Source organism: Carlito syrichta, unplaced genomic scaffold, assembly GCF_000164805.1.
Source record: "Carlito syrichta isolate Samal-C Ts95f unplaced genomic scaffold, Tarsius_syrichta-2.0.1 Scaffold309894, whole genome shotgun sequence".
Lineage (NCBI taxonomy): Eukaryota > Metazoa > Chordata > Mammalia > Primates > Tarsiidae > Carlito > Carlito syrichta.
Window position 1 is genome coordinate 223,089 of NW_007253990.1, and position 27,002 is coordinate 250,090.

Genomic DNA, 27,002 nt, shown 5'->3' on the forward strand with positions numbered 1-27,002 from the left:
CACTGCACTCCAGTCTGAGCGACAGAGTGAGACTCCAACTCAAAAAAAAAAAAAATTAAACATGCTTATAATGCTAAGAAAAACAAGAAAGATGCATGGTTGAAACTAACTTGGAAAATAGTACATGCCTTGGAGGAAATATGCTCAAATTACTAATGATTTAGTTTTGTCCCTGCTTTCTTTTTTTTTCTATTACGGAGACATTGTTTAGCTGGCATGAACAGCTATTAAAATGGGGGAAACAAAGCTGACAATTTATGGAAGTCAAAGCTTGCCACAATTCCCACCATCGGTTTATTATGCATTACCTGGGAATTTATATAGGCCCTTAATAATAATGCTTATGAACCCATCATGTGTGCTTACAATGTTTTGGGCACTATCGTAAGTGCTTTCCAAGTTGTAGGTGATCTTCACAATTTTATGGGGTAACATATTTGTCTTATCACAACAAGTGACTAAATGAAGATTATACTAGCAAGGAGACTTAACTAAGTCACACAGCATGGGGTCACTGTGCCAAAATTTGAAATTAAATTTAATACTTGAATACAGTTACTTAACTACCATGTTATATTACTTCCTGTGTAACATCTGCCATTTATTTCCTCAGCCTGTATAAATCCCCTATGTTTTCTCGGCTCTGTGCCAAGATTGATGGCTTTGTATTTGTGCTGAGAGATAACCCTGCCCTAATTGTCACCCAGATTACTCTTCATGTTTTACAGACGCCTTTCATGGTCTTATTGCCTTCTTTTCCAATTCAGGGAAAATGTTTTTTTCTATTATTCTCTTACATCTCCCCTTCTCTCACTCATATATGGGAGCTAAACAGTCACAAAAAATGGAAATAATAGACACTGGGGACACCAATGGAGCTAGAAATGGGTGTTAGGGTATAGAAATGTTCACCCTCAGCAGATGGGCCACCTGAGACCCAATCCCCAACACTGCACAATATGACCATGTAACGAAAATGCACATTACCACCTGAATCTAAAATTAAATTAAATTTAAATTTAAAAATTAAAATTCTCTTTTATCTCCTTGATCATGTCTCTCTTTTTGTAGTGTGTCCTGATTCTGTCAAACATTTGAATGTACAGCACATGCTATTGTCTGAATTTTAACTTAGGTATAAAATAATAAAATTTTATTTTAATTTTTGCTAAGTGTTATGCCTATTACTTTTGCATTTACAGAATCAGAATTGGAGATCTGAGATGTTCCCTAGTCTCTTTTACTCATCAGTGCAGGGGTCCTGACAGGTATCATTCACACAACTGTAAAGGTGCTAAATGCATCTTATTTCAAGTTAGAATATCCTCCACTGTGCTGCTGAACAGCTGAAATCTGAATGCAATAATTGGCCCTATATGTTCCCTCTGTTGCTTCACTGCACAAGTGTTGGGTGCAGGATGTGGGTGGATCAACCACAAGGGAGACTCCATGCTGTGAACTCCTTCTTAGGAGGAGAGAACAGTAGGTAGACACTTGACCTCACTGGCAATGGGCCCTACTAGCTAGTGGATCTGTGAGCATCCAACTGTGATTCATTGTCCATCGGCAGTAAAGTGGTCTCCAAAGTCATGCAGCTAATCAGTACAAATAGACCAGGAATGAAGTGTGGAGACAGAATGATAGAAAGGGTGGCATCATCAAATAAACGAAAAGGTGGTACCCAAGCTTCAGAAAAGCAGAGAGATTCAGGTATTGGGCCCACCCTCAATTAATGAGGGCAGGGCCTCATTTTTTTGAAGTTAAACTCCATTATGTCTCTCCCCACAACCTCAATCTTCTATCTTCCTATCCATTCCTCTAAAGCAAATCATATCCTCCAGCCTACTTGCATATGCCTAAAAACATGGCCATAATCATAAGTTTAATACACAATATGATAGAGAAGATATCTTTTCCTCCAAAATCCCATACTGTCTCCTACCACAGTCTAAGTTGTTTCTACACTATTATTGACTCCCTTCCCTTTCCATCTTTTCTAAGATGTCTAACGTTTAAGAGTAGCCCAAAGACTTCTATGCCAGTGTGCATAACAGCATTATCCACAATAACCAAAAGGTGCTCCTTTTGGTTGCTGTCAATGGATTAATGAATAAACATAATGTGGTATATGCATATAATAGAATATTATTCCCCCTTCGAAAAATAAATTCTGGCACATGCTACAACATGGATGAACCTTGAAACAATATGCTAAATGAAATAAGCCAGACATAAAAGGACAATATAATATATAATTCCACTTACATAAGGTATCTAGAAAAGACAAATTCATAAATACAGAAAGTAGAATACAGGTTACCAGGGGTTGAGGGGAGGAAAGGATAAGGAGTTATTGTTTACTGAGTTCAGAGTTTCAGTTTTGAATGATGAAAATTTTCTGGAAATGAATAGTGGCTATGGTTCTACAACATGAATGTACTTAATGACACTGAACTGTACTCTTAATGTTTGCAATGTTAAATTTTATGTTATGTATGTTTGCCACAATAAAAAAACTGCTAAAATTAATGTCAAATCTAATTATCATTTTTCTCTCAAGAATGTGTTGAAATGATTGTATTTTGGATGTTGGGTTAATAATATTTTTAAGGTTTTTTTACAAAGTAGTTCAGAGAGGATGATATTTAGTCCAAAGTAATAATGTTTTAAGAGTAGAACTGCCAGAGTTGTAACAGATTCATTATTTTTAGTGGCAACTTTTATAGCCTTCAGGTTCCATCATGAAGGACACCAGCTGTATTTACATCTGTCCTGTAGCCTAAGGATGAGCAAACAGAGGAGAAAGACAAGGGTTCCTGGCACCACGCACACTTGGGCAAATCATACTTCCTCGACTCCTTTTTTCTACCTATAACCTTATAGTAGGTTTCATTTTTCAGAAATGAACAGAGAAATGGAAAAAAAAACTTCCAAGTATACTTTGTAAATCCTTCTATGACTATCAGGTAATAATTTAGTAATAACTTATTATTGGAATAATAAAGTCATGATCATGTAAATGAGATAAAATCATATGACTTTGTAATGGTTAATATTATATGTCAACTCGATTGAGCCACAGTGCCCAGATATTTGGTCAAACATTTTTCTGATGTTTCTATGTAGGTGTCTTTGGATGACAACCTTAAATGAAAGTACTTTGAGTACAGTGATCACGCTCCATAATGTGACTGGATCTCATCCAATTAGTTAAATACTTTAATAGAACAGACTGACCTCCCCTTGACAAGAAGGAATTCTGCTATCAGATGTAGCCTGAGGACTTACCTGCAATGTTGACGCCTTCTTGAGTCTCCAGCCTCCTGGCCCACCCTGCAGGTTTTGGACTTACTAGTCTCCATAATTGTGTGAGCCAATTTCATAGCATAAATATCTCTGTCAATCTATTTATCTATCTGTCTGTTTATCTACCTATTATCTGTATAACCTATGGTCGCATTTCTCTGGAAAACCCTAACTAATAGACACCTAAAAGTTGAAAAAAAAGAAAATAATAACCTTTCCTGTGAGCAGCTAAGTTGTGAAGAGAGAACTGAAAATTGAAAGAAAAAACAAAAAAAACTGTAACACGCAAAACACAAAACAGGTGAACTGTACCAGGCCAATCTAAAATAGGCACTACAAACTATTCAAGCTCAAATTCTTTTAACACCAGTTTTTTCAGACTGTATGTTTCAAGACCAAGGACAATCAAAGATGAGAGGCAGCAACTGGGAGAAAAGGTAGTGTTTAAATTCTATAACCAGGTTACAAGATGTATCAGCATCTTTACCAAAAAAACCCACTCAGGGCAACACAAATTCATTCCAATTTTTATACCCAAAATTCATAGTCCTTCATCCACTCTGAGTTTGAAGCCTACGTGCAGTCTTAGGATGACTCAAGATTTTTGATACATGGCCACTGACGTAACACCAAGTCTTCTGGTCATGCTGACATTTTAGATAATATTTTGGAATTTACAATATGTTCTTTTACGGTTATTTAGAGGAAAAGGCAGACAATTACATCATTTGGAAGGAAGGGAAAATCCGAACATTTAAAATGATAGCTTTAAACTATTTTAAAATATAATTTTAACAATCTCCTATTCCCAGAGCCCTGGCCTATACCAGTCTGATGTCCTAATATTCACTGACGGAGAGGAGGTGGGCAATGCCCACATCACTTTCAGATACATTCTTGTTGGCCTTGGACTACTCTCCTAATCATTAGGTGGTCTGGCTTCTTCTTCAGCGCTGGCCCTTCTCCTTTCCTAGCACAGTCTTGCCTGACTGGGCTAGAAGGCCAATGTTATCTGATAAGCCATTATTGAGAGCAGTGACAGGGTGAAGAAAGAATGTGCATCTTTAAATTCAAGTAACTTTTACATTTAGCCTGACTCAATTACAAGGAACAACTTTTTAATACAAGTTTTTATGCCTTTTCTAAATGACGGTTTTAATACAACTAAAATGGCGTCTTTTCAGCCTATAACAATAAACAGGTCCTGACCACTAGTCACATGAGCACAGGGTGGGATTGGCAGTCACTGGGTACTACTAGGGGAGAGAGAGAAGGAGGGCACGTGACAGCAGAATGGGTACCTGGTCCACTATCGGGGGAGTAAGGGCCAGCTAGAACCTCAAACTTCACCTGCATGCAGCCAGCTTATATAGCAAATCCTCACTTGTACCCCACAGCTCTAAAATAAAATTTAAAAAAGAAAAATTAAATTTAAAAAAAGAACAAGAACAAACTGATCTAACAATAACACTGCATGGACTCGCAGGTTCTAAAGATAAGACCCCAGAGAAATCCCCACCAAAACTATCCTATGACTAACCCCAGGACCGCCACACTCTATAAATACATTTCCCTTACTCTCTCCCTTTGAAACAGTTCAAAGTCTCCTTGATATGTTCTTCTTAGCTGAATATAGTTAATAATCTTTGTTTGTCTATGTGTACTTCCCTGGGGGTCTTTAGTTGGTGAGTTCTAGCAAAATCTGTAAACATATGAGAATTCCTTAAGCATGAGGCAGGATATCATATAATAAATACTTGTTATCTTCATTTGGGTGTCCAAAGGCAAAGCCTAAAACAAGAAGCTGGGCAAAAGTGGTATAATTAAGACATTCTTCGAGAAAACAGGACAGAAGTGAAGATAGGGAAGAAGAAATTTCAGTACAGAATTATCACCAACGTTGCTACTATAGACAACAAGCACTCAACATCTGTACAAAGTGCCTTGGGAATTGTTGATCCAAAGAGTGGACTAGGGCATGTGTCTATCAACTTTTTTCCTCATTTCTCTCAAGCTTCTGCTAGGGCCTTAACTCCTCTGTACTCTCAGTGTGTTCTAGTTTCTGTGGCTTTGAAGAAAGCCCCAAAGCAGTAAAATCCTGAAAAAAGGCATCTACTTAAGGTTGGAAATAGTCAGAATAAATCAAAGTGCCTATCACAGCTGCAGGTAAAGTCAGAGGTGGACCAAGGAGGCATGACATGAGACACATAGAGCATCTCTTTACCTGGGTTGGAGGTGGATGGATAAAGGTTTGACAAACCTAGAATTTGATATGTCTCTATGACATTTAATGCTATCATTTACTATGGGCTTACTGTACATCCTCTACTATAATAATATCTTACATAGTCCTCAAAACAGACATTTGATATGATGGCCATTCTACAAACTAGGCAACTGAGGCTTATACAAATTTCCCAGAGTCACTCAATTGTAGACGGCAGAGTCCAAGCTTGAACACAGGTCTCTCTGACTTCTGAGTCTACTCTTTTACACTTCATTAATGAAGATTATAGACAGACCAGGCAGGCATGGACTGCCCCACGCAATGATGACGGATACTGGAAAAAGACTTCCTCTGCAAGAGATGACTTTGCACAAATTACTTCCACCGCGTATTTCTGTTTTTCCAGCTGGAACATGGGCAACAGGGTAACACTTGCCCTTCAGAGATCAAAGATGGTTCAGTCACAGACACCGTATTTCAACGTTTCAGCTTTCAATGTTTCTGCATCTCTTCTGTAAGGAAAAAGGACATCAGAAAGTTAAGTAAATCTGTTCCCTTTTCCTCAGGTTTCACCCTGTGGAATAATGTGAGACATTCTTTTTTCTCTCATTGCTTTATTGAAGTCAGATTGACATAGAAAAAGCTATAGATATATAATGCATTTCATGTATTTGAATATTAAGTATACATTCCTGAAACAATTGCCATAATCACTGTAAAAAAAAATCCGTCACCTCTAAAAGTTTCCTCCTACCCCATTTATTTTTGTTGTTTTCTTTCCCTTTGTAGTAAGAGCATTTAACATAAAATCTACCCGCTTACAAATTTTTAAGCACACTATGTAGTGTTGTTCATTACAAGCCCTATGTCGAGTTGCTTTTAAAGATATGTCTTTTTTCTATGTTCTACTTCATACTATGTGTCTCTAGAGCAGGCCCAGAGAGAATCTGAACTTAGCCTGCCCTGGGTCTTGTGTTGAAGGAATGAGAGCCCTGGGGTGTAATTTGGGAGCTCTGAGCTATACAGTATTCCCTATTCTGCCACTAGGTGGATTATTTTACTTAAAATCACATAATCTCTTTGAATTATAAAACATATTAATTGAATTAAATAATCTCTAAATCCCATCCCCATTCTAAATATGATGTTCTTTTTACACCATTAAGAAACCATAGGCAATTCCAAAGGGCCTGCAAGACTGACGCCCTCTGAGGCCTTCTTGGGAACTACCCTCTGCCTCACATAAGAAAGCCAGCCCCCTTCCCTGTAGCCATACCTGTTTGCCCAAGCATGATATTTCGCCACTTGATCCCCTACCCTCCATTCCTGTCATTTATGATTCTTTCCATAAATCTCCCCAAAACTGGGAATTTTCCACCCCAAGAGATATTCACAGGTTCTCTATAGGAAATACAGTCCAATAGAACAAATATTTATTTGACTTGTCAAGTCAGTTCATTGACTGTGAGACTGACTTCCCTCATCTATTTACTAGGGATGATAATATTGTCTACTACCTTCAGTGTTTTTCGTGAAAATCGTGTGCAATGATCCATGGACAATACTTAGCACAGCACAGTATTTAGTACGCAGTATAAACTAAAAAAAAAAAAATACTTATTATCTTGAAAGAGGGGCAGGTAATAACTCTGCCTTGCAGGGTTACCTGTGACAAGCAAGCCACACAAATTTTCTTAAAGCACTCACCTGGTCACATCAGCCTAGGAGTTTGGCATGTTAGAACTAGAACTGGGCTGTTCCTCTCTCTCTCTCTCTCTCTCTCTCTCTCTCTCTCAATCTCTTTCTCTCTCTCTCTCTGTCTCTCTCTCTCTCTGTCTGTCTGTCTGTCTCTCTCTCTCTCTCTCTCTATCTGTCTCTCTGTCTTTCTCTCTCCATATATCACACACATACACACACACACACACACACACACACACACACACACACACACATACACACACACACCAGTACCAAGACTAAAGCTAAGGAAAAGGAAGGTAACATAGTGAGTGGAGGAGATGGGATTCCAATTAGATAGAAATGAGATTAAAATGACTGATATGCAGTAAAGAAAGAAGGCCAATAGAAAGGCTAGTTTACAAAGTTATTCCAGGAAAACATGATTGCATTTTAGAAGGGGCCAAATTTAAAAGGAGGGCTTATAGCCACTGCTTATTCTTGTCCATAGGGACCCAGGTCCTGGGAGAGAGTTTGTCTTCCTGTTCTCATTTATTTAGAAGGGCTTCCAGGAGGAGGGCCTGAGGGTGCTTGGGGAGCTAGCTGAGTCTGCTTATAGAGGTGGCTCCAGGCAGCCCCTGCTGTGAGAGGCTTCTGGAATTGGGAGTCTCAGGCAAGTGGTCACTGTAGTGACAATATCTTTCCCAGTGAAATAGGGTCTCCAGGGACTGAAAACCATAAAAACACTGCCCTATTCTCAGCCATGTTTATGTTGGCCTGGTTAGTGAAGGGCACCAGTTTGGGCAGTCAGTTTCCCTGGAGAGCCACAGCCTGAGGTTGTTCAATAAATAGGAGAACTCTCATTCCCCAGCAATTGTATCTAGCTCCCACCCCCATCTCTGAGCAGGACATCATATATCCCATACTATATTGATAAGAAAGAAGAGAAGAGATATAAATGTGTTTGTTTCTGAGGATAGAGATTTCCTAGGTTTCTTATTATTGTAAGAAAAGATTTATGCTCAATATATATTTATGACCAGAGATTACTAACATCACATATTAGGGATTCTTTCCGACAATAATCACCACCAATTCTCCCAACTGGTGCCAAAGTTCTTGTCCAGTGTTCATTTCTTAATGTCGTTCAATATTAAACATTCAAGAATCATTTACAATATTCCAGCCCCTGAAACATGAAAGTAATAAAAAAATAAATAATAGCAGATACTATAGTGGGTATCAGATATAAAACCATATTTATTAATCAGTCGAGAGCCCTCAGTGTCCCATAAAGGAATGAACAAGGTATAGTGGCCACAGAGGAGTGAGAAAGCTTTGCTGTGGAGACGGGGGAAAGCTTCATAAACAGGTGATATTTAAACTGAGGCCAGGTCGGTGTTAGTGGGAATAAATGGGAAAAAAGCAAAAGGAGTATATGAAGGCATGAAACGAGGTGACTTCTGATGCTGCAAGAAGCTTTTATTGCCAGAACATAGTCTGTGCCTTCCTCTGAGTTCCCCTGAGACAAAAGCCTAAGAGTAGCAACACTGTTAGGGATAAGATCCAATGAGCAATGGTCCAAATTGATTTAGGAAAGAACTGAAGTCAGAGCTATTAAGGAAACTCTATAGGAAGTGAGAAAGACTGGAGGGGGAGCTTTCGTGTTGTGAGAAAAAAAAAATAAAACCCAGGTCTGACTGGCTCTGTAGTTCATATTCTTTTCACTTTCCAAGTTCCTGTTTGATTTAGCAGGTCAGTTCCAGACTGGGAGTGTGGGTAGACTCTCTGCTAACCCCAGTCTGCTATTTGTCCTGGTATTTGTCCCATAAGAGGAGCTAGAGCTTATCAGAGGGTCTTTGGGCCTTTCAGAAGTATGTTCCCTCTCCAACTCCTCTAGAAACCCCTCCTTGACTCCCTCAGCATGGGCTAGACCACCACTGGGCTCTCAGCTGAAATAGGCCCCATTTTCCCATAGAACTAATGTTTATAATATTTTTGAATAAATATATAAATTGACTCTCCTAGTCTTAAAACTTGAGAAACTTACATTTGTTCTATCTAAGTTCTTTTCTCAGGAAACTGTCTGCCAGGCCTTTCAAACGGAACTGAAACTTACTGGACCCCTCATCAATCAGAACCAACTACCTGCTGTCCTGTTGAACAACTCCTCTTTCTTACTTCTCCCTAATTCCTGTTTTATCACACGCAGTTACATTTACTTCCTGCTGTATAAACCCCTAGTTTTAGTCAGTTAGGGAGATTGGTGGTTTGTCCTCTGCCTCCTGGATGAAATCACCCACATTAAAAAGTCTTTCTTCCTTAGTAATACCTATTGTCTCGGTGGTTAGTCTTCTGTTGGTGAGCAACCAGACCTTGGCTGAACTCTGGGTGATCAGCAGCACAACCATATCACTCCATATCCCTGCTCTCTGCAAACCCACAAGATCCTGTAGGGTGCATCCTGCAGCTTGGCCCAGAGGAATTCAGCAGTATCATCCCGGGAGGATCTCAAATTCAGATGGGCTATTGAAATTGACAGTCTCTGAGGATAATTTAAATTTGGTGGGACATTGTAGAATCTATGATTCTGGTCTCCATTCCCCTCTTACAGTTTAGACTTTCCAAATACTTACCTGTCCCTGATTTCAAAGACAGCCCTAATGCTCCCATTCTCCAGGGACCTGATGGAGTGATTTTGCTGTGACTCAGGTCTGCCCTTCCCTGGATATAGGCACTTCTGCCAAGATTTCCCCATGCGGTGGGATAAAACTCAGTTCTCTTGTCACAGGCATTCTGGGCTTTTACAGGATGTAAATGGCAGGGCAGCCTGGGATCATAGCCAGGGTGAGTAACCTATGCCTCAAAACATCTCATTCTCCATATCTCAGATGGGTGGCTGCCAGCACTCAGCCTCAGATGGAGATATCATTGAATGGGGCTGGACACAAAGCAGAAAAAGGAGAAAGACTCAGTTGGAACTATGAGAGACAGAAGTCCTGTCTTCCACTTAAAGAAGGGGGCTGATGGAGGCTTCCTGAGGTTTATAGTTCTGAGTTGAACTGGAGTCCAAGACCATATTTCCAGAAAGACTATTTCTCTTGTAGTCTCTAAAGAGAGGGAACAGATGGAAAACGTGTCCATCTCCGTTCTTATCTGGCATTTTGAGGTCATCTAAGCACTGTTTCCGCCCTCAGGTATCCTTGTGTAAACTGGTATTTCTCTACAGGCGTCCCTTGTCACACTTTTTCTGCTGAGAAGGCTCCCAAGGTGACCACTGGGTGATACAGAATAGCCTAATTACCAGGACTCTGCAAATCAAATGAGGAAAAGAGTACTGAACAGTCTCACCTTTCCTCACATTCCTTGTTTTAAATACTGCCCAGTTTTCATTTCTCTAAATTCAATGCCTTACTGGTAGAATTTTTCCAAAATGCAATCTACTTTCTACAAGGGTGAAAGGAACATTCAAAAAAGGGCATCTTATAGCTGCTCCTCATAAAATCATGCTGTTCTCAATTTCACTCCTCACTCTTGCTTGTATCAGCTCTAACTCCTTAGTCCTTTTGAAGCGGATGTGTGCTGCAACCTCTCTACAGGAACTTAATCCTCTATTTCTATGCATTTCTGTCAGTTTTTCTACCTTTTCCCATAAACCATAATATTGTTGAATCCCTTATATCCCCTCCTGTTCTTCTGTGCATCAATAACCTTTATTTTTTTACTGTCACTTAAAAGGGATTTTGGAAAGAGTAGAGATAAATGTTTTTGCGACTCACCATGTTTAACTAGAAAACTCTAGTTAAAGTTTGTTACTTGTTGTAAAGGGAAACTATTAATTTTGTTAAAATTTTATTATGAAAAAATGTTAAAATACTCAAAATTAGATAGTGAATAAGTTAGCTCTCCATATATCCATATCCAGCTACACTAATCATCAGCTCACAGCCATTCTTGTGAGCCACAAGTATCCCACTCCCAACTATGACAATCTAAATCATTGTATCATTCTATATTTTAAAAACTCTTTCAGATATTAAAACACAGCTACAATACTAAAATCACACCAAATATTTAACCAGTATTTACATTCCCCCAATCATTCTGTAAAAATACTTTGTTTGTTTGCTCACGTTTTACATTTGATTTCCTCAAAACAAGATCTTTACAAGATCAAAGCATTTCCTTTTCGTGAATATGAGTCAAGTCTTACATATAAAATAGCTGTATATATTTTAAGAGTACAAGTGACATTTTGATATGTGTACAAAATGTGTATTAATCAAATCAGGGTAATTTGGATATCCATCCACTCAAACATTTATCTTTTATTTGTGTTGGGAACATTTTAATTCTTTTCTTCTAGCTTATTATTTTGAAAGAAACAACAAATTTATTGTTAAATATAGTCTCCCTACTGTACTATCAAATACTGGAACTTATTCCTTCTATGTCTACTTTTTTGCCCATTAATCACCCTCTCCTCTCCCTACCTCTCCACCAATCTTACCAGCCTCTGTTCACCACTACTCTGCTCTGTATCTTCATGAGATCCACTTTTTCAGTTCCCATGTATGAGGGAGAACATGCAATATTTGTCCTTCTGTGCCTGGCTTAATTCACTTAACATCATGTCCCTAGCTCCATCAATGTTACTGCAAATGACAGAATTTTATTTTTTTTAAGCCTGAATAATATTGCATTTTGTACGGGTACCACATTTTCTTTAACCAGTCATCCACCGATGGACACCTAAGTTGATTCTACATCTTGACTATTGTGAATAGTGCTGCAATAAACATGGGAGTACAGATATCTATTTGATACATTAATGTACTTTCTTTTATATACATATATCCAGCAATAAGATTGCTGAATCTTTTTTTAAGGATGTACATTGCAGATTTGTTACATGGGTATATATATTACACGATGGTAAGGTATGGGCTTCTATGAAACCTGTAACCCAAATAATTAGTACGGTAGCCAATAGGTAGTTTTTTAGCATGTGTTCCCCTGTCATTCCTCCCCCATTTCGAAGTCCTCAGGGATTTATATACAGACTTTATATACAGACACAAAGTTTTTATCTTTATGTCTGTATATACCTAATGTTTAGCTCCCACTAGTAAGTGAGAATATGCAGTATTTGATTTTCAATTTTTGCAGTAACTTTCTTAAAATAATGCCTCCAGCTGCATCCACGTTGTTGCAAAGGACATGGTTTTGTTTTTTATTGTGGCTGCATAGTAATCCATGGCATATGTTTCTACCATATTTGTAATCCAACCCACCATTAATGAGTACTTAGGGTGGTTCCATGTTTTTGCTATTCTGAATAGTGCTGTGATAAACATACAAGTGCAGGTGTCTCTTTGGTAGAACTATTTAGATTCCTTTGGATATATCCAGTACTGGGTTTGCTGGGTTGAATAGAAAATCTACTTTTAGTTCTTTGAGAAACCTCCAAACTGCTCTTCAGAAGAGCTGAACTAGCTTACATTCCCAACAACAGTGTATGGATGTGCTCTTTTCTCTACAACCTCACCAGCATCTGTTGTTTTTTGACTTAATAATAACATTCTGACTGGTATAAAACGGTATCTCACTACAATTTTGATTTGCATTTCTCTGATGCTTAATGATGTTGAGCATTTTCGTCATTTGTTTGTTGGCCACTTGTGTGCCTTCTTCTGAAAAATGCCTGTTCATGTCCTTTGCCCACTTTTGAATGAAACTATTTGTTTTTTTCTTGTCAATTTGTTTAAGTTTCTTATAGATTCTGGATATTAACCCTGTACTGAATGCATAATTTGCAAATATTCTCTCTTATTCTGTAGATCTCTTATTTATTCTGCTGATTATTGCTTTTACCATTCAGAAGCTCTTTAGTTTAATGAAATGACACATGTCAATTTTTGTTTTTGCTGCATTTGCTTTTGGGAAATTGGTTATAAGTTATTTACCTATGCAAATGTCCAAAAGAGTATCTCCTAGGTTTTATTTTAGGGTTTTTATTGTTTATGGTCTTACATCTAAGTCTTTAATCCATCCTGAGTTAATTTTTGTATATGGTGAGAAGAAGTCCAGCCTCATTCTTCTGCATATGGTCAGCCAGTTATCCCAGTACCACTTATTGATTAGAGTGTTCTTTCCCTAATGTTTATTTTTGTCATTTGTCAAAGATCAGTTGATTGTATATGAGTAGCTTTATGTCCGTTCTCTATTCTGTTTCATACGTCTATGTGTCTATTTTTATGTGAGTACCATGCTGTTTTGGTTACTGTATCCTTGTAGTAAAGTTTGAAGTCTGGTAATGCAATCCTTCCGACTTTGTTCTTTTTCCTTAGGGTTACTTTGGCTATTCAGACTCTGTTTGCTTCCATATGAGTTTAAGACTTTGTTTCTAATTTTGAGAATTTCTAATTTGGATATTTTTATAGGGATTCTGGCATTTTTATAGTGATTGTTTTGAATCTGTAAATTGTTTTGGGCATCCACAATCATGAAATTTTTTCATTCTTTGGTGTTATCTTTTATTTCTTTCAACAGTGGTTTGTAATTCTCATAGAGATCTTTCACATCCTTTGTTAGTTTCTAGTATTGGTGTAGTTTCAGGTATTTTACTTTTTCGTGTGGCTATTATAAATGGGACTGTGTTCTTGATTTGGTTCTCAGCTTGAGCATTGTTGGTGTATTATAGGAGTGCTACTGACTTTTTAATATTGATTTTGTATCCTGATACTTTACCAAATTCGTGTATCAGGTCTAGGAGTCTTTTGGTAGACTTCTTAAGGTTTTGTATATATAAAATCATTATTATCTGCAAAGAGAGATAATTTGATTTTTTTCTTATCCTATTTGGATACCTTTTATTTCTTTCTCTTATCTGATTGTTCTGGCTAGTACTTCCAATACTATGTTAAATAAAAGTTTGTGAGAGTGAACATCCTTGTTCCAGTTCTTAGGAGAAATGTTTCCAACTTTTGCCAATTCAAGATGATGCTGGTTGTCATAGACAACTTTTACTTTATTGATGTTTATTTCTTCTTTAATGGTTGGGGGTTTTATCACAAAGGGGTGTTGCATTTTATCAAATGTTTTTTCTGCATCTATTGAGATGATCATGTGGTCTTTGTTTTTTAACTCTGTTTTTTATGGTAGATTGCATTTATTAATTTGTGTATGTTGAATCAATCTTGCATCCCAGGAATAAAGCCCACCTGATCATGGTGAATGATCTTTGTGATGTGCAGTAGAATGCAGTTTGCTAGTATTTTGGAGAATATTTTTGCACATATGTTCATCATGGGTATCAGTCTGTAGTTTCCTTTTTTTTTACTGTGTCTTTCCAGACTTTTAATATCAGCATGATAATGACTTAGTAGGATGAGTTAGGGAGAAGTCCTTCCTCTTCAGTTTTTGAAATAGTTTCAGTTGTATTGGTAGCAGCACTTCCTTTTACATCTGGTAAAATTTGGCTGTGAATCTGTCTGGTAGCTCTATTTTTAGTTTTTTTAGGAATCTCTCTACCGATTTCCATAATGACTATACTAATTTACAATTCTACCAACAGTGCAGAACATTTTCTGTTCTCTGTGTTCTTGCCAGCATTAATTATATTTTGGTATTTTTATAAAAATTATATTAACTGGGATGAAATAGTATTTAGAGTGGTTTTTATTTGCATTTCTGGGATAACTAGTAATATTGAACATTGTTTTCACATACCAGTGGGCCACTTGTAAGTCTTCTTTTGTGAAATGTCTATTCAGCTCTTTGGCCCATTTATTAACTGGATTATTATTATCTTTTTTGTTGTTGTTGTTATTGAGTTGTTTGAGTTTCTTATATATTCTGGCTATAAATCCCTGTCAGACGGGTAGTTTGCAAATATTTTCTCCCATTCTGCAGGTTACCTCTTCAATTTGCTGATTGTTTACTGTGCAAAAGCTTTTTAGCTTGATGTAATCTCATTTGTCAATTTCTGGTTTTGTAGCCTGTACTTTTGAAGTCTTACTCAAATATCTTTTGCCCAGACCAAATCCTGTAGCTTTTCTCCATTGTTTTCTCTAGTAGTTGCATAGTTTCAAGTCTTATGTTTTCTTTTTTCAATCCATTCTGAGTTGACTTTTGTATATGGTAAAAGATAGGGATCTAGTTTCATTTTCCTTCGTATAAATACAGTTTTTCCAGCACCATTTATTAAAGAAATTGTCCTTTAATTAATGTATATTCTTGGCACCTCTGTCAAAATAAATTGGCTATGAATGTATAGGCTTATTTCTGGGCTCTCTATTATTTTCCACTGGTCTATGTGTCAGTTTTTATGCTAACACCATGCTGTTTTGGTTACTATAGCTTTGTAGTATAATTTGAAATCAAGTAATGTGATGCCTTCGGGTTTGTTTTTGGTTTTTGTTTTGTTTTGTTTTGTTTTTTGCTCAGGACTGCTTTAGCTACTCATAGTCTGTTGTGATTTCATAAAAACTACATAACTGTTTTTCTATTTTTGTGAAGAACATCACTGATATGTTGATAGGAATTGTATTGAATCTGTAGATCACTTTGGGTAGTACGACATTTTAACAATATTAATTCTTCCAAACCATGAGTATGAGCTAACTTTCCATTTTGTGTGTTCTCTTCAACTTCTTTTATCAATGTTTATAGCTTTCCTTGGCGATTGCTAAATCCATTCTTGTTAAATTAATTATTAGGTATTTTAATTTTCGTGGCTATTTTAAATGAGATTTTTCTCATTATGTATTTTTCATATTAATCACTGATTAATATGACACTACTGATTTTTGTATGTTGATTTTTTTTATCCTGCGAATTTACTAAATTCATTTTATCAGCTCTTACATTTTCCCTCTCCCTTATTTTTTGTAATTTATTTATGGAAGACTCTGGAATTTTGTGATGTCAATTTGTTTGTTTTAATTTGTGTTTTTCTGACTTCATTTTTTGATATCCTAACATGCCTTCTTGCCTGCTGTCTTCACTATTTTCTATAAACTGGTAGTTAGAAATGACTCCGTTTTTTGTTTTGGTTAAGTATTCAGTTTGCTCTCATTTAGTGATGTCATCAGCCCTTCATGATTTCTTCTGTTACTTCACCAGGTTTTTGAAATAAAAGAAAAAAAAGAGAGATATTCTAATTTTTTATTATTTTTATTAGCCATAATGCTTCTATTAAAGAAAAACTTAGACGGGCTCGGTGGCTCAGCCTGTAATCCTGCGCCTTTGGGAGGCTGAGGTGAGTGGATTACCTGAGCCTGCAGGTTCAAGACCCGCCTGGACAGTGAGACCTCATCTCTACAATAAATCAAAAAATCAGTGGGGCAGTAGCGCATGCCTGTAATTCCGGCTACTCGGAAGGCTGAGGCGGAATGATCACCGGAGCCCAGCAGGTCGAGGCTGCGGTGGCTGGGAGCGGCCACTGCACTCCAGTCTGGGCAACAGAGTGAGACTCCAACTCAAAAAAAATAAATAAATAAATAAAAATTTTTTAAAAAATAAAGAAAAACTTTTTCTTGTTTTTTGCTTTGTTTACAAAAAATTATAAATATTTTTGTTGATAAAATGCAATCATATATAGAAGCAAAGAAGTTTACCAGTTTTCAGAATACTGGAAATATACAGCATCACTGACCAATGAGGAGTTTGCGTATGTGTCTATATATGTGTATGTATACACACAGACACACACACACATAATGTGTTTGAATCCTTTTCAGGTATCATTCTTATTGATGTTCAACTGACCCATATTTGGAAAGCAAAACCCTCCTCAAGTTGACTGCTTTATCTTTTTTAAATAGTCCCAGTTACCTTTGTTTGGTTCTCTGTTTTCTAGTATTTAAATAGGTATAATTTCATTTGGTATAATTCCAGCACAAGGTATGAAATCAACCATTTATAGAAAGATAGGTGAGACTTTCTAGGAGAAAATAGAATCTAAATACCACATCTAGTATCAGGTGTTCTTGCTGTTGAGTTGTTCTTATTTGTAGTCATTATCTCTCATGGGTAGAAATACATACTACCCACAAGAGAAATATTTCTTGAGCTAATTTGGATATTCCCAACTCAGTATTATAATTTAATAATTTTAATTAACTTGTTTGATTTTGAGTATGTATTCTTTTTCTTTTAACCTGAAAGTCATTGTTCCCAAAGGCATTAGCAAAACTACTAAAAAAAAAAAAAAGAAAGAAAGAAAAGAAAAGAAAAAGAAAAAATCCTTCAGTATTAGTTTATATTACAAAAAATAATAAAATTCTTTGGTATATGTTATTTTCCTTTTTCAAACTTGCATGGCATTCATTTTTTCACAGCCCTCTGTACACATTGATCCCTTGTTTGAGGTGGTCTAATGGTCTTCAGAGATTTCTGGGATGAGGCTGATGCTTTTCCAATTTTAGATTTATTGCTTCCATCAAGGTGTTCCTAGAACTTTTTCTTATCCTTCCAATACAATAACTGCTCTAAATATATCTTCCTATTTATAAATATATTTTCCTATTTATTAATGTTCATTTCCTGGTAGATAAGCAGTTCAAAATAGTCAGCTTTGGATTTTTTTCAGAAAATTATTGTATAATATATTTGAATATGTTTTTGTTTTGTTTGTTTTTTTTAATTTGGCTCCTCTTTAGGAATGCCTACTATGTTAGAAATTCTGCTGTTTATTCAGCATATCTGTCATATTCTCTCTAAATACTTTTATCATAGTTTCAATTTAATTTGTTTGATTATTCTCAATTCTATTCTCCTTATTTCTGAGTGTTTAAGTGATAATGAGGGAATTTTTAGTTTTAGAATGACTTTTATATTTTGCCTCATGTTGTTTTCCTTCACTTTACCATTTTTATTTTAATTTTCTCTCTTAATTGTAAACTCACTTTTAGATTCTAATATTGTAATTTTTAATTTGATTCCTGTTTTCTTTAATTTTTATTAAATAAAAAAATTATATAGAATGTTCTCTTTTGTCTAGTAATTCCTTACCTCAAAAAGTATTTAACATATCTTTGACTTGGTTTATCCATTTTAATTTTTATAAAATGTCTAAATAAATTTGATGTTGAAATTTTTTATACAACTGTACAACTAATTCTTTACAACTCTTTTACCAAGACATGTACAATCTTCTGTCCTATACGTATAATATTTGTTAACTCAACCACCCCGCCCCCCATCATCCTTCCCTTCAGTGTGAGCTGATTACATTGCCTAGATATGACACAACTGTAGACCCAATTATCATCATAAAATTCACTTTGTTTCACAGACCTGGTTTTTGGTGGGTTTTTTAATCTCTGCTAAAGAGATATGGGTGGTTGTTTTCCATACATTCTTTTATTGATCTACGTTTTAAACAATTTTTTTGTTTTCTTGTTTTCTTATTTGTTTAGGGGGATGTAGAAACCAAAACTAAGAAAAGAAAAAAAGCAAGCCCATGCTGCCTCCCTTCAGGTTTCTACAGTAGACTTGCAATTTATTTCTATGATGCCACTGTTTCTTGTTAAGAAGACAGCATTTGTTATTAAGCTATTCAAGATCACCTCGTAATTTTAAAAGAAAACATTGCTTTGTTCCATATGTGAAGGAGCATTGTTGCACAATAACAAATGAATCATTTGTTGTCAATAAACTTGTTATAATTATTCCTCATAATACTTTAGATGGAAGTACATTTTAAAATCTTTATATCTGTCATATTTGCTTTTGTGCATGAACCCAGGTAAACTGATATCATTGAGGTGGTTCTTTCCCAATAACTTTGTCTTTTTTCTTTTTTTTTCTTTTTTTTCCCCCAGATTGAAGAGCTCACATCTCTCTGGAGCCATCAGTTGCCTTCTGAGAATGTCCCCTTGCCAGCCCTACATCAACATCTCCTTCCAGCCTCCTGCTTTCCTCATGATTGGCATCCCAGAGCTGGAGGCTGTTCTCCAGCCCTTTCTTTTCCATGTTTATTGTGGCCCTCCTTGAGAACTGCCTGATTGTCCTGGATGTAAGGAGGGCCCCCAGCCTTCACCAGCCCATGTACTACTTCTTGTCCATTCTGAACTTCAGTGATGCAGGCCTCTCCTTGACCACACTGCCCACTATCCTGGCTGTGCTATGGGCGTCTCCTTGACCATACTGCCCACTACCCTGGCTGTGCTCTGCTTTACCATTGACTCATCAACTCTAATGCCTTCCTGGTCCAGATGTTCTTCCTGCATTCCTGTGTGGTGGAATTCTCACTACTCGTGACCGCGTAGTTTGACTGTTTTGTGGCCATCTCCAACCCTCTTCAGTGTGCAGCAGTCCTAAAAAATAATCAGGATCAGACTGACCACTGCAGTTTGAGTCACTGCATCTCTCTTGCCAGTGCCCTTCTTGGTAAAGCAACTAAATTTTTGCCCTGGCGAGTTACTTTTGTCTCATTCATCCTGTTTCCATGGAGATGTCATGAAATGGGCCTGCGCTGGCATTACTGTCAACATCCTTTATGGGCTATGTGGATTCTGGCCGCAATGGGTATAGACTCCTTGCTTATTGTCCTCTCCTATACACTTATTCTTTATACAATGATAAGGCTGGCCTCTCACAGAGAACACATATGGGACCTCACCACCTATGTTTCTCATATCTTAGTGGTCTTGGTACTCTACATCACAGTCAGACGCATGTACATGATCCACCATTTTGGGAGGCATCTGCCCCACCTTGTACATGTCATTGTTACCTATTTGTACCTGGTGATACCTCCTGTGCTGAACCCCATCATCTACAGTATGAAGTTCAAGTCCATCAGGGAGGCCATGCTCAGAGTTCTGAGGAAGAAAATATAAGGCTGATGAACTAAGAAAACAGCCACAGGATCGGGGGGGGGAATATGGCCAAATAGTCATATCAAATACCCAGAAAGCCCCTCTCAGAGCTCTGACCCAGCCACATTATCAAAAGAATGGCAAGTCAATGGATGCTGTCAGACTGATGGGTGAAGAACCATCTTGATTCCTTCAAGCACTCACTAACTTCCGATATTTTAATTCCGTGTTTACTCATGCAAGAAGTTGTGCTCATCACTAGAGATGTTAAAATAAATGATGTATGGTCTTTTCTGTCCAGGGGGAACAGAGTCCTATAGATGTACATTGATAGTAATGTGTAATGAGACCATAATAGGTACACACAAAGGGCTATAGAATCTTAGAATAGAATGTACTGGCCCTATAAGAAGAAATTAGAAAGGATTCGCACAAGAAGGAGGCTGAAAGGTGAAAAGGGGTTTGCCAAGCAGGGGGAGGGCATGCCTAATAATGGAAAAGGAATGTAAAAGAAAAGTGTGGAATAATTTGGTGTACTTGCTAAAAAAGAAGTAGCCAGATGTAGTTTTGCATAAACTGTATGTGTCCGTGCTGGAGAGAACAACAGAAGATTAGCTAGAAATAACAGGCAGTGGAGAGACATCCTGGGGCCCTTCAGGCCTGATTGAAACATTTGTCCTCCATTATTTGCTTAAAAGCCAGCTAAGGAAGACTATTGCACTGCACAAGGTGGCACTGATTAACTGATTAAGGATGTGAAAAGGTGAAATAGGTGTTGAGAAAAAAAACAATTTAGGAGACTGTAACTATACAGGAAAAAGAATAGATATTAAAATTAAGTCATTGTCAACATGACTGGAAATAGAAGAAACATATTTTTTTAATTGTGTCTCCTATCTCTGGTTACTGAAAATGCCCAGAAACATTGACTGGTAGCAGTGAGCAGAGTGTGTCCTTACCTGTTAGTTTCAAAATACCATTAAAACAAACAAACAAAACAACAAAAAATATATATATATCATATACACACACACACATACATATATAAACACTATATATATAGCATTATATATTGTCAAATAATGACAACCATATATATGTGTGTGTGTAGATATAGATATAGGTATACAGTTATCTTCTTGCCCAAGATTACTCTATATTTGAAGAGAGAAAGGACAGTCGGTACGGTCTCTCAGATAATTACTAGATAATGATGGAATGCTAGGAGAGGTCCCAAGACTCAACCTGGATAAGCTGACGCATCTGTTAATAATGAAGATTTAGAATGCAAAAGGAAGAAATAACTATATTTCTTCTTGACTAGAATGTAGTTTTCACTAACCCTTGAACTAGGGCTTTGCCCATTCTACCACAAGCCACATGAGGGAGTTTAGCCGGCCCCCGAGCACCCTGTGCTTCCCTCAGTTGTAGTACTTAACAAACTATAATGTAATTATAAATAATTGCATATGAGACTGTAAAATTCTTGACACCAAGGATCAGGAACTATATTTTCATTATCCCTGTGTGCCTAATGCTTAACCTGGGCATAGCACATAAAGCTCACTACTCAAGAAATAAAGTTTCAATAGATACATGATAAAAACAGAGAAAGAATATAGCGTGTGTCCTGTGAATCTGGTCAGAAACAAGGCTCTCTGTGCAGTGCCAAACACTCCTTCCTCAATTGCATCCAAATGTAGTCTGTACAAGAACTGACCCATAAATAACCCTACCCCCTGCAACTCACAAGAGTAACTCTGTCAGCTTTCCTTATTGCTATAAGACTCTTCTCCTTTGTCCCAGGTGGAAGACAATTGTCCTTCCAGGAGAACATAAAAGGTTCTATTGCATATGTCCTGGTCCTTGATCCTCTTTGCTCTTCTACTTTGCAGCTTGTATACACCTCTGTTAGAGCATTCATCACCTGCTATTGAGCTTATACATTGTATTGACTTCCTAATCTAGTTTTTCAAGGTCAGCACTAAAGTCTGATTAACAATGAATGTCTTTACTGGGCAGAGGGTTTGCCCCAGAGGAGGATTCAGGAATGCTACTTGAATAAACCTATTCATGGAAAAAAAATTCTAAATAAATACCTGAAAGTTTATCTATTATTCAATACCTCCTTACTAAGTGCACACCACATTCCAAGAAATTCCCTACCAGAGATTATGTCCCAAAAGACAGCCCTACACAGGTATGGAACCAGTGGGTATTCCTTGATCCAAAACGGCACTTCCTTGATCAAGAATGTCCTCTCTCCGACCTCCACTAATACCTGAGTGTATAATATTAGAGACTCTAGTCTTTAGTTAGAATTATTTTATGTCCATGCCCCTGGGATAAGGACACTTTCATTTCATAGTTATCCCAAAGAGTTCACCTAGTCAGACACTCACTTCACTGGCAAAAAATATTGGTAGAAAATTTGGGAATAGGGAAGCTGAAACAAGTTTCAAAGGCCAATGTATAGAAACATAGATATTCACTTAAGATGATTCTGCAGTTCAGCCCATGGGCTGCTTCCTGTTTTCAACTTAGGTCACAATACAGGAATGAAGAGAGACCCCTGTGGATGCAGAAACACAGCAAGGAAAAATATCCTAGGTTGAATGATTCTCTATCTTTTTATGACAGAAAAACAAGGAGATGGGAGAATGCCCAGTAAACAAGCCTGACTATGTTCATCTCTCCCTGGCTCAGGGCCCTTTTTGCCCTATCTAGTTCCTCAGGTTCCTTGATTTGTGTTTGCTGTTGAAGAGAATAGAGCTCCTTCAATGTCCATGAGGAACAGGCACAGGAAGTGGGGCCACAAGATCTGAATGACCATCCCTGGGGGCACACAAGGGAGAGGAGAGAAATAGACATCACTGACCCTGAAACGCTGGAAGGCCATCACTTGGAGAGTCTAGAAAGAGCTCTGAGTGACTCAAAATGGCAGGGCTGTCATCACTGAGGAGCACAGTAAAGGAAAAGACTGGAGTGCTCAGTAGAATGTCCTGCAGGTGTGGGAGAATGCATGCTTTGCACCTTGAACCCAGTGAAATGATAATTCTAGCCCTCCCTTCTCCTCCACTGCATAGTTGTTCAAATATCTCATTTGCATGTAACGCTCCTTCCTATCATACATTTCCCATTGCCCAGAAAGAAAAGGAAGAGAATCTCCTGGGTGGCCGGTAGCCAGAGTATCTCTTGGGAGCAGCAACTCACCAAGGCATCCAGCCAGAGGTATAAAGACAAGATGTCAGCTGCAGAATCTTCCTGGGCTCCTTCAGGATGTGGAGGGGTAAAGAAGGCTGTCACAAGCAGGGTGAGTGATGTGGGGGAGACACAATCCCATTTACATGGTTTAGAAGGGTGGGGACCTGTTCAGTGGATCTGAACTCCCTTCTGTGTCAACTGCCGCCAGAAGGAGGAGTCAATGGGATGAGGGATAAGCAGATATCAGAAGAAGGAAGGGAAGTGAGGAGGCATAGACTTCCATACATGGCAGGAATATGCCCCTAGATGAGGAAGAGGTAGGGAGCCTACGTAGTGCAGAGATTTCTCATTTCAGATAGTTACTCAGAAACCTAAATCCCGTGACCAAGACAATTATCGTCCTTTGTTTTCTCTAAGTAGGGCAATCCTATGAGTGTACCTTAGAACCCCAACTCATGTGGCATCTAAGGGATGATCTGAATGTTTGCTTGGACTCTCAGATCTCACTATAAGATTGACCTTCACATTCTTCTGCACAAGAAGAGCCTTTAAGGAAACCTCTTGACTTTCAGGGAAAGGAAATTAAGCACATTGAATCCCTCCTTTTGTTTTCAGGCAACTGATTCCACCCCCAGACACAAACAATTACACATTAACAGAATCCTAGTGTGTTAAAATGGAAATAATTTAAAGATCATGTACATTTTCCTACTTCCTTTTTGAAAAGCTACAATGTTTAAAAAACTTTGACTCTTTAGTGTCCTGGAGACAATCACAAAAGACCAAACCTGGTCTGATTTCCAGAATTAAGAGATTTAACATAATGCTTTCCTACTTCATGAGAACTAGGAAACATGACAATCCAAACTGGCTTCTAAAATTGATATTTTAATAAAGAAGGAAAACAAAACAAAAAACTTTTATTTCAATACACAGAATCCCTTCCTAATGGCAGGCTCTCATCACTGAAATATTCCCAATACATGAAAACAGATGGAAAGGTCATTATCTGGAGATAAGGGAGAATTTGATTTGATTTGATTGCATAAGGATAAGGACTACTCTTAATTTGTGACAACTTTTCTTTTTTTTTTTGAGTCAGAGTCTCATCCAGGCTGGCAGGCAGTGACACTCTCACAGTCACTGCAGCCTCAACCTCCTGGGCTCAGGCAACCCTTCTGCCTCAGCCTTCCAAGTAGCTGAAACTACAGGAGTGCGCCTCCACACTAGGCTAAATTTTATTTATTTTAGAGAAGAGGTCTCCTCAAGTTGCCCAAGCTGGTCTCGAACCCCTGGGCTCAAGTAATCCTCTCACCTCCATGTCCCAAAGTGCTGGGATTACAGGCTTAAGCCACCATGCCCGGCTAGTGGCAACTTTTCTTAAAAGATACTATATAATTTTATCTTTGAGTTCTCAGCTTCTTGCATTATTTAGCTAAATTTTGCATTTGCATTCCTCTTCTACATCTAAAAACAGTAGATCAGAAAAATATCCAGAGTTACATAGGACATAAACATTAAATATAGAACCAGGGTAAGTTCTAAGATAGGGATGGAGGTTTTGTGAATTGCTCTAAAATAGTTATATCAACGCAGGATGAAAGAATGAGAAACGTCCCTTAATTCCAGAACAGTTTATCCTCACATTCCTGAAAGTTAAATGGAAGGTTCAGAATTTACCCTCTGTTCTGATTTAAGCTAGCAACAACAAAGAAAATATTTCCTGGATAGACCCTAAGCAAACCCAAATAAGACTGACTAAAAATAACAGTTTTATTAATCGGAAGGCGCCACTTATCTTTACTAACTATAAACTGTGTGATTTAAGTTGTCAACTTGGGCACCTACGGGGATGCTAGATTAAAGATTGGGGTAGAGAGGAAGTAGAATATATGAACAAAGAAGTCTTAATAATATTATTATTGCTATTAAATTGTATTAAAAAGAGGTGTTAATATCTACCTTACGTGGTTGTTTGAATACGCGAGGTATTATTTACAAAGCAAAAGGTGAGAAATCTAATAGCTGGATCAGAAAATATAAATTAGTAAATTTATTTGCTTAGCAGTAGACACTAAAATTAGTGTCATTAGTCAGATAGACCCCCATGGAACATTAAATAAGTCTAAATTTATGTCTTTGATTCGTGTTTCAGTAGATGTCTGTGGAAATTCTAACTTTAGGGAGAGAACTTCAGTGTCCTTGAGCCTACAGCTATGGTTCTCTCAGTTCTGACATATGACGGTGCTGATCAATTTAGGGGGAAACACATTCAAGAGTAAATCCAAACCTTAGAAAGAGTATGCTAAGAAGCTGAACGAAATGTCTGGCGTTCCTAAATTGTGGGTAATGTTGGGTCAATGAAGTGAAGAAATTATTCTTGTGAGGCAAATTGTAGCCTGAATTGCAAGGACATCCTGTGACCAGGCTGATATTCTGTGGGCAAGATGAAGAAAGATCTTGTTCTCAGTGACCTGATGAAAATCAATTGCTGCTTCATTTATCAAAACTTTCCTAATAGCTATAATATCATTCTCAGCTTGAGACTTAACAATTTCTGAAACTTGATTTAAAAAATAATATTTAGGATTTGTACTCAAACCCTCCTCTCTCTCTCTCTCTCTCTCTCTCTCTCTCTCTCTCTCTCTCTCTTTCTCTCTCTCTCTCTTTCTCTCTCTCCCCCTCTCCAGTTTAATAACTGGTTTATGAGAAAACCTAGAGTTTCCTATACTTTTTTTTTTTAGTTGGAGTCTCTCACTCTTGTCACCCAGGCTGGAGTGCAGTACATGCTCACAGCCACCACCTGCTGGGCTTAGGCGTCATTCCGCCTTGACCTTCCAAGTAGCTGGAACTACAGATGCACACCACCACGCCCAGCTAGTTTTGTGATTTATTTTAGAGACGGGGTCTCACCAAGTTGCCGGGTTGGTCTCGAACCCCCAGCCTCAGGCAATCCTCTCGCCTGGGCCTCCCAAAGTGCTGGGATTACAGGTTGAGCCTCTGCGCCCAGTCATTTCCTACACTTTAATGGGCTTGATTTATTTCCTTTCACTATAGGTGAAATATTTCCTTTCTTGATCTTTCAGCAAGGTAATTGTCAGACTTCAATGCAATAATTAACATCAAAGAACTTAAAATAGAGCAAAATGCAAATCAATGGAATAACAACAAGGACAAAGACAGAGACGATGATGTTGATGACAAAGATGAACATTTATTGTGTGTTTTACATTTTTAAAAGTATTGGCAGGCACACTGACTTGGCCTGTAATCCCAGCATTTTGGGAGGCCAAGGCGAGAGGATTGCCTAAACTCAGGTGTTCAATACCAGCCTGGGCAACTTGGTGACATCCCATCTCTAAAATAAATCACAAAACTAGCCGGGCATGTTGGGATCGCCTAAGCCCAGCAGGTTGAGGCTGCGGTGGCCATGAGCTTGCCACTGCACTCCAGCCTGGGTGACAAGAGTGATACTCCAAATTAAAAAAAAAAAAGTATTAAGTATTTTTCATTAGTGAAGACACCATATGATAGAGTGAAAACAGTACAGGATGTATAGTTAGAAACAACTGAATTCTAAATCTACCTCTGTCACTTATATTCTGCTATTTAGGGAGAAGTTAAACTATTTCTTACAACCTGTATATGTTTTGAGGACACACTAGTTAATGTATATATATACCTGGAAGAGTAAATAATAAAGAGGAAGGGCTGAGAAAGTAGAAAATTTTAATGAAAAATCCTACACAGCATAAATAAAT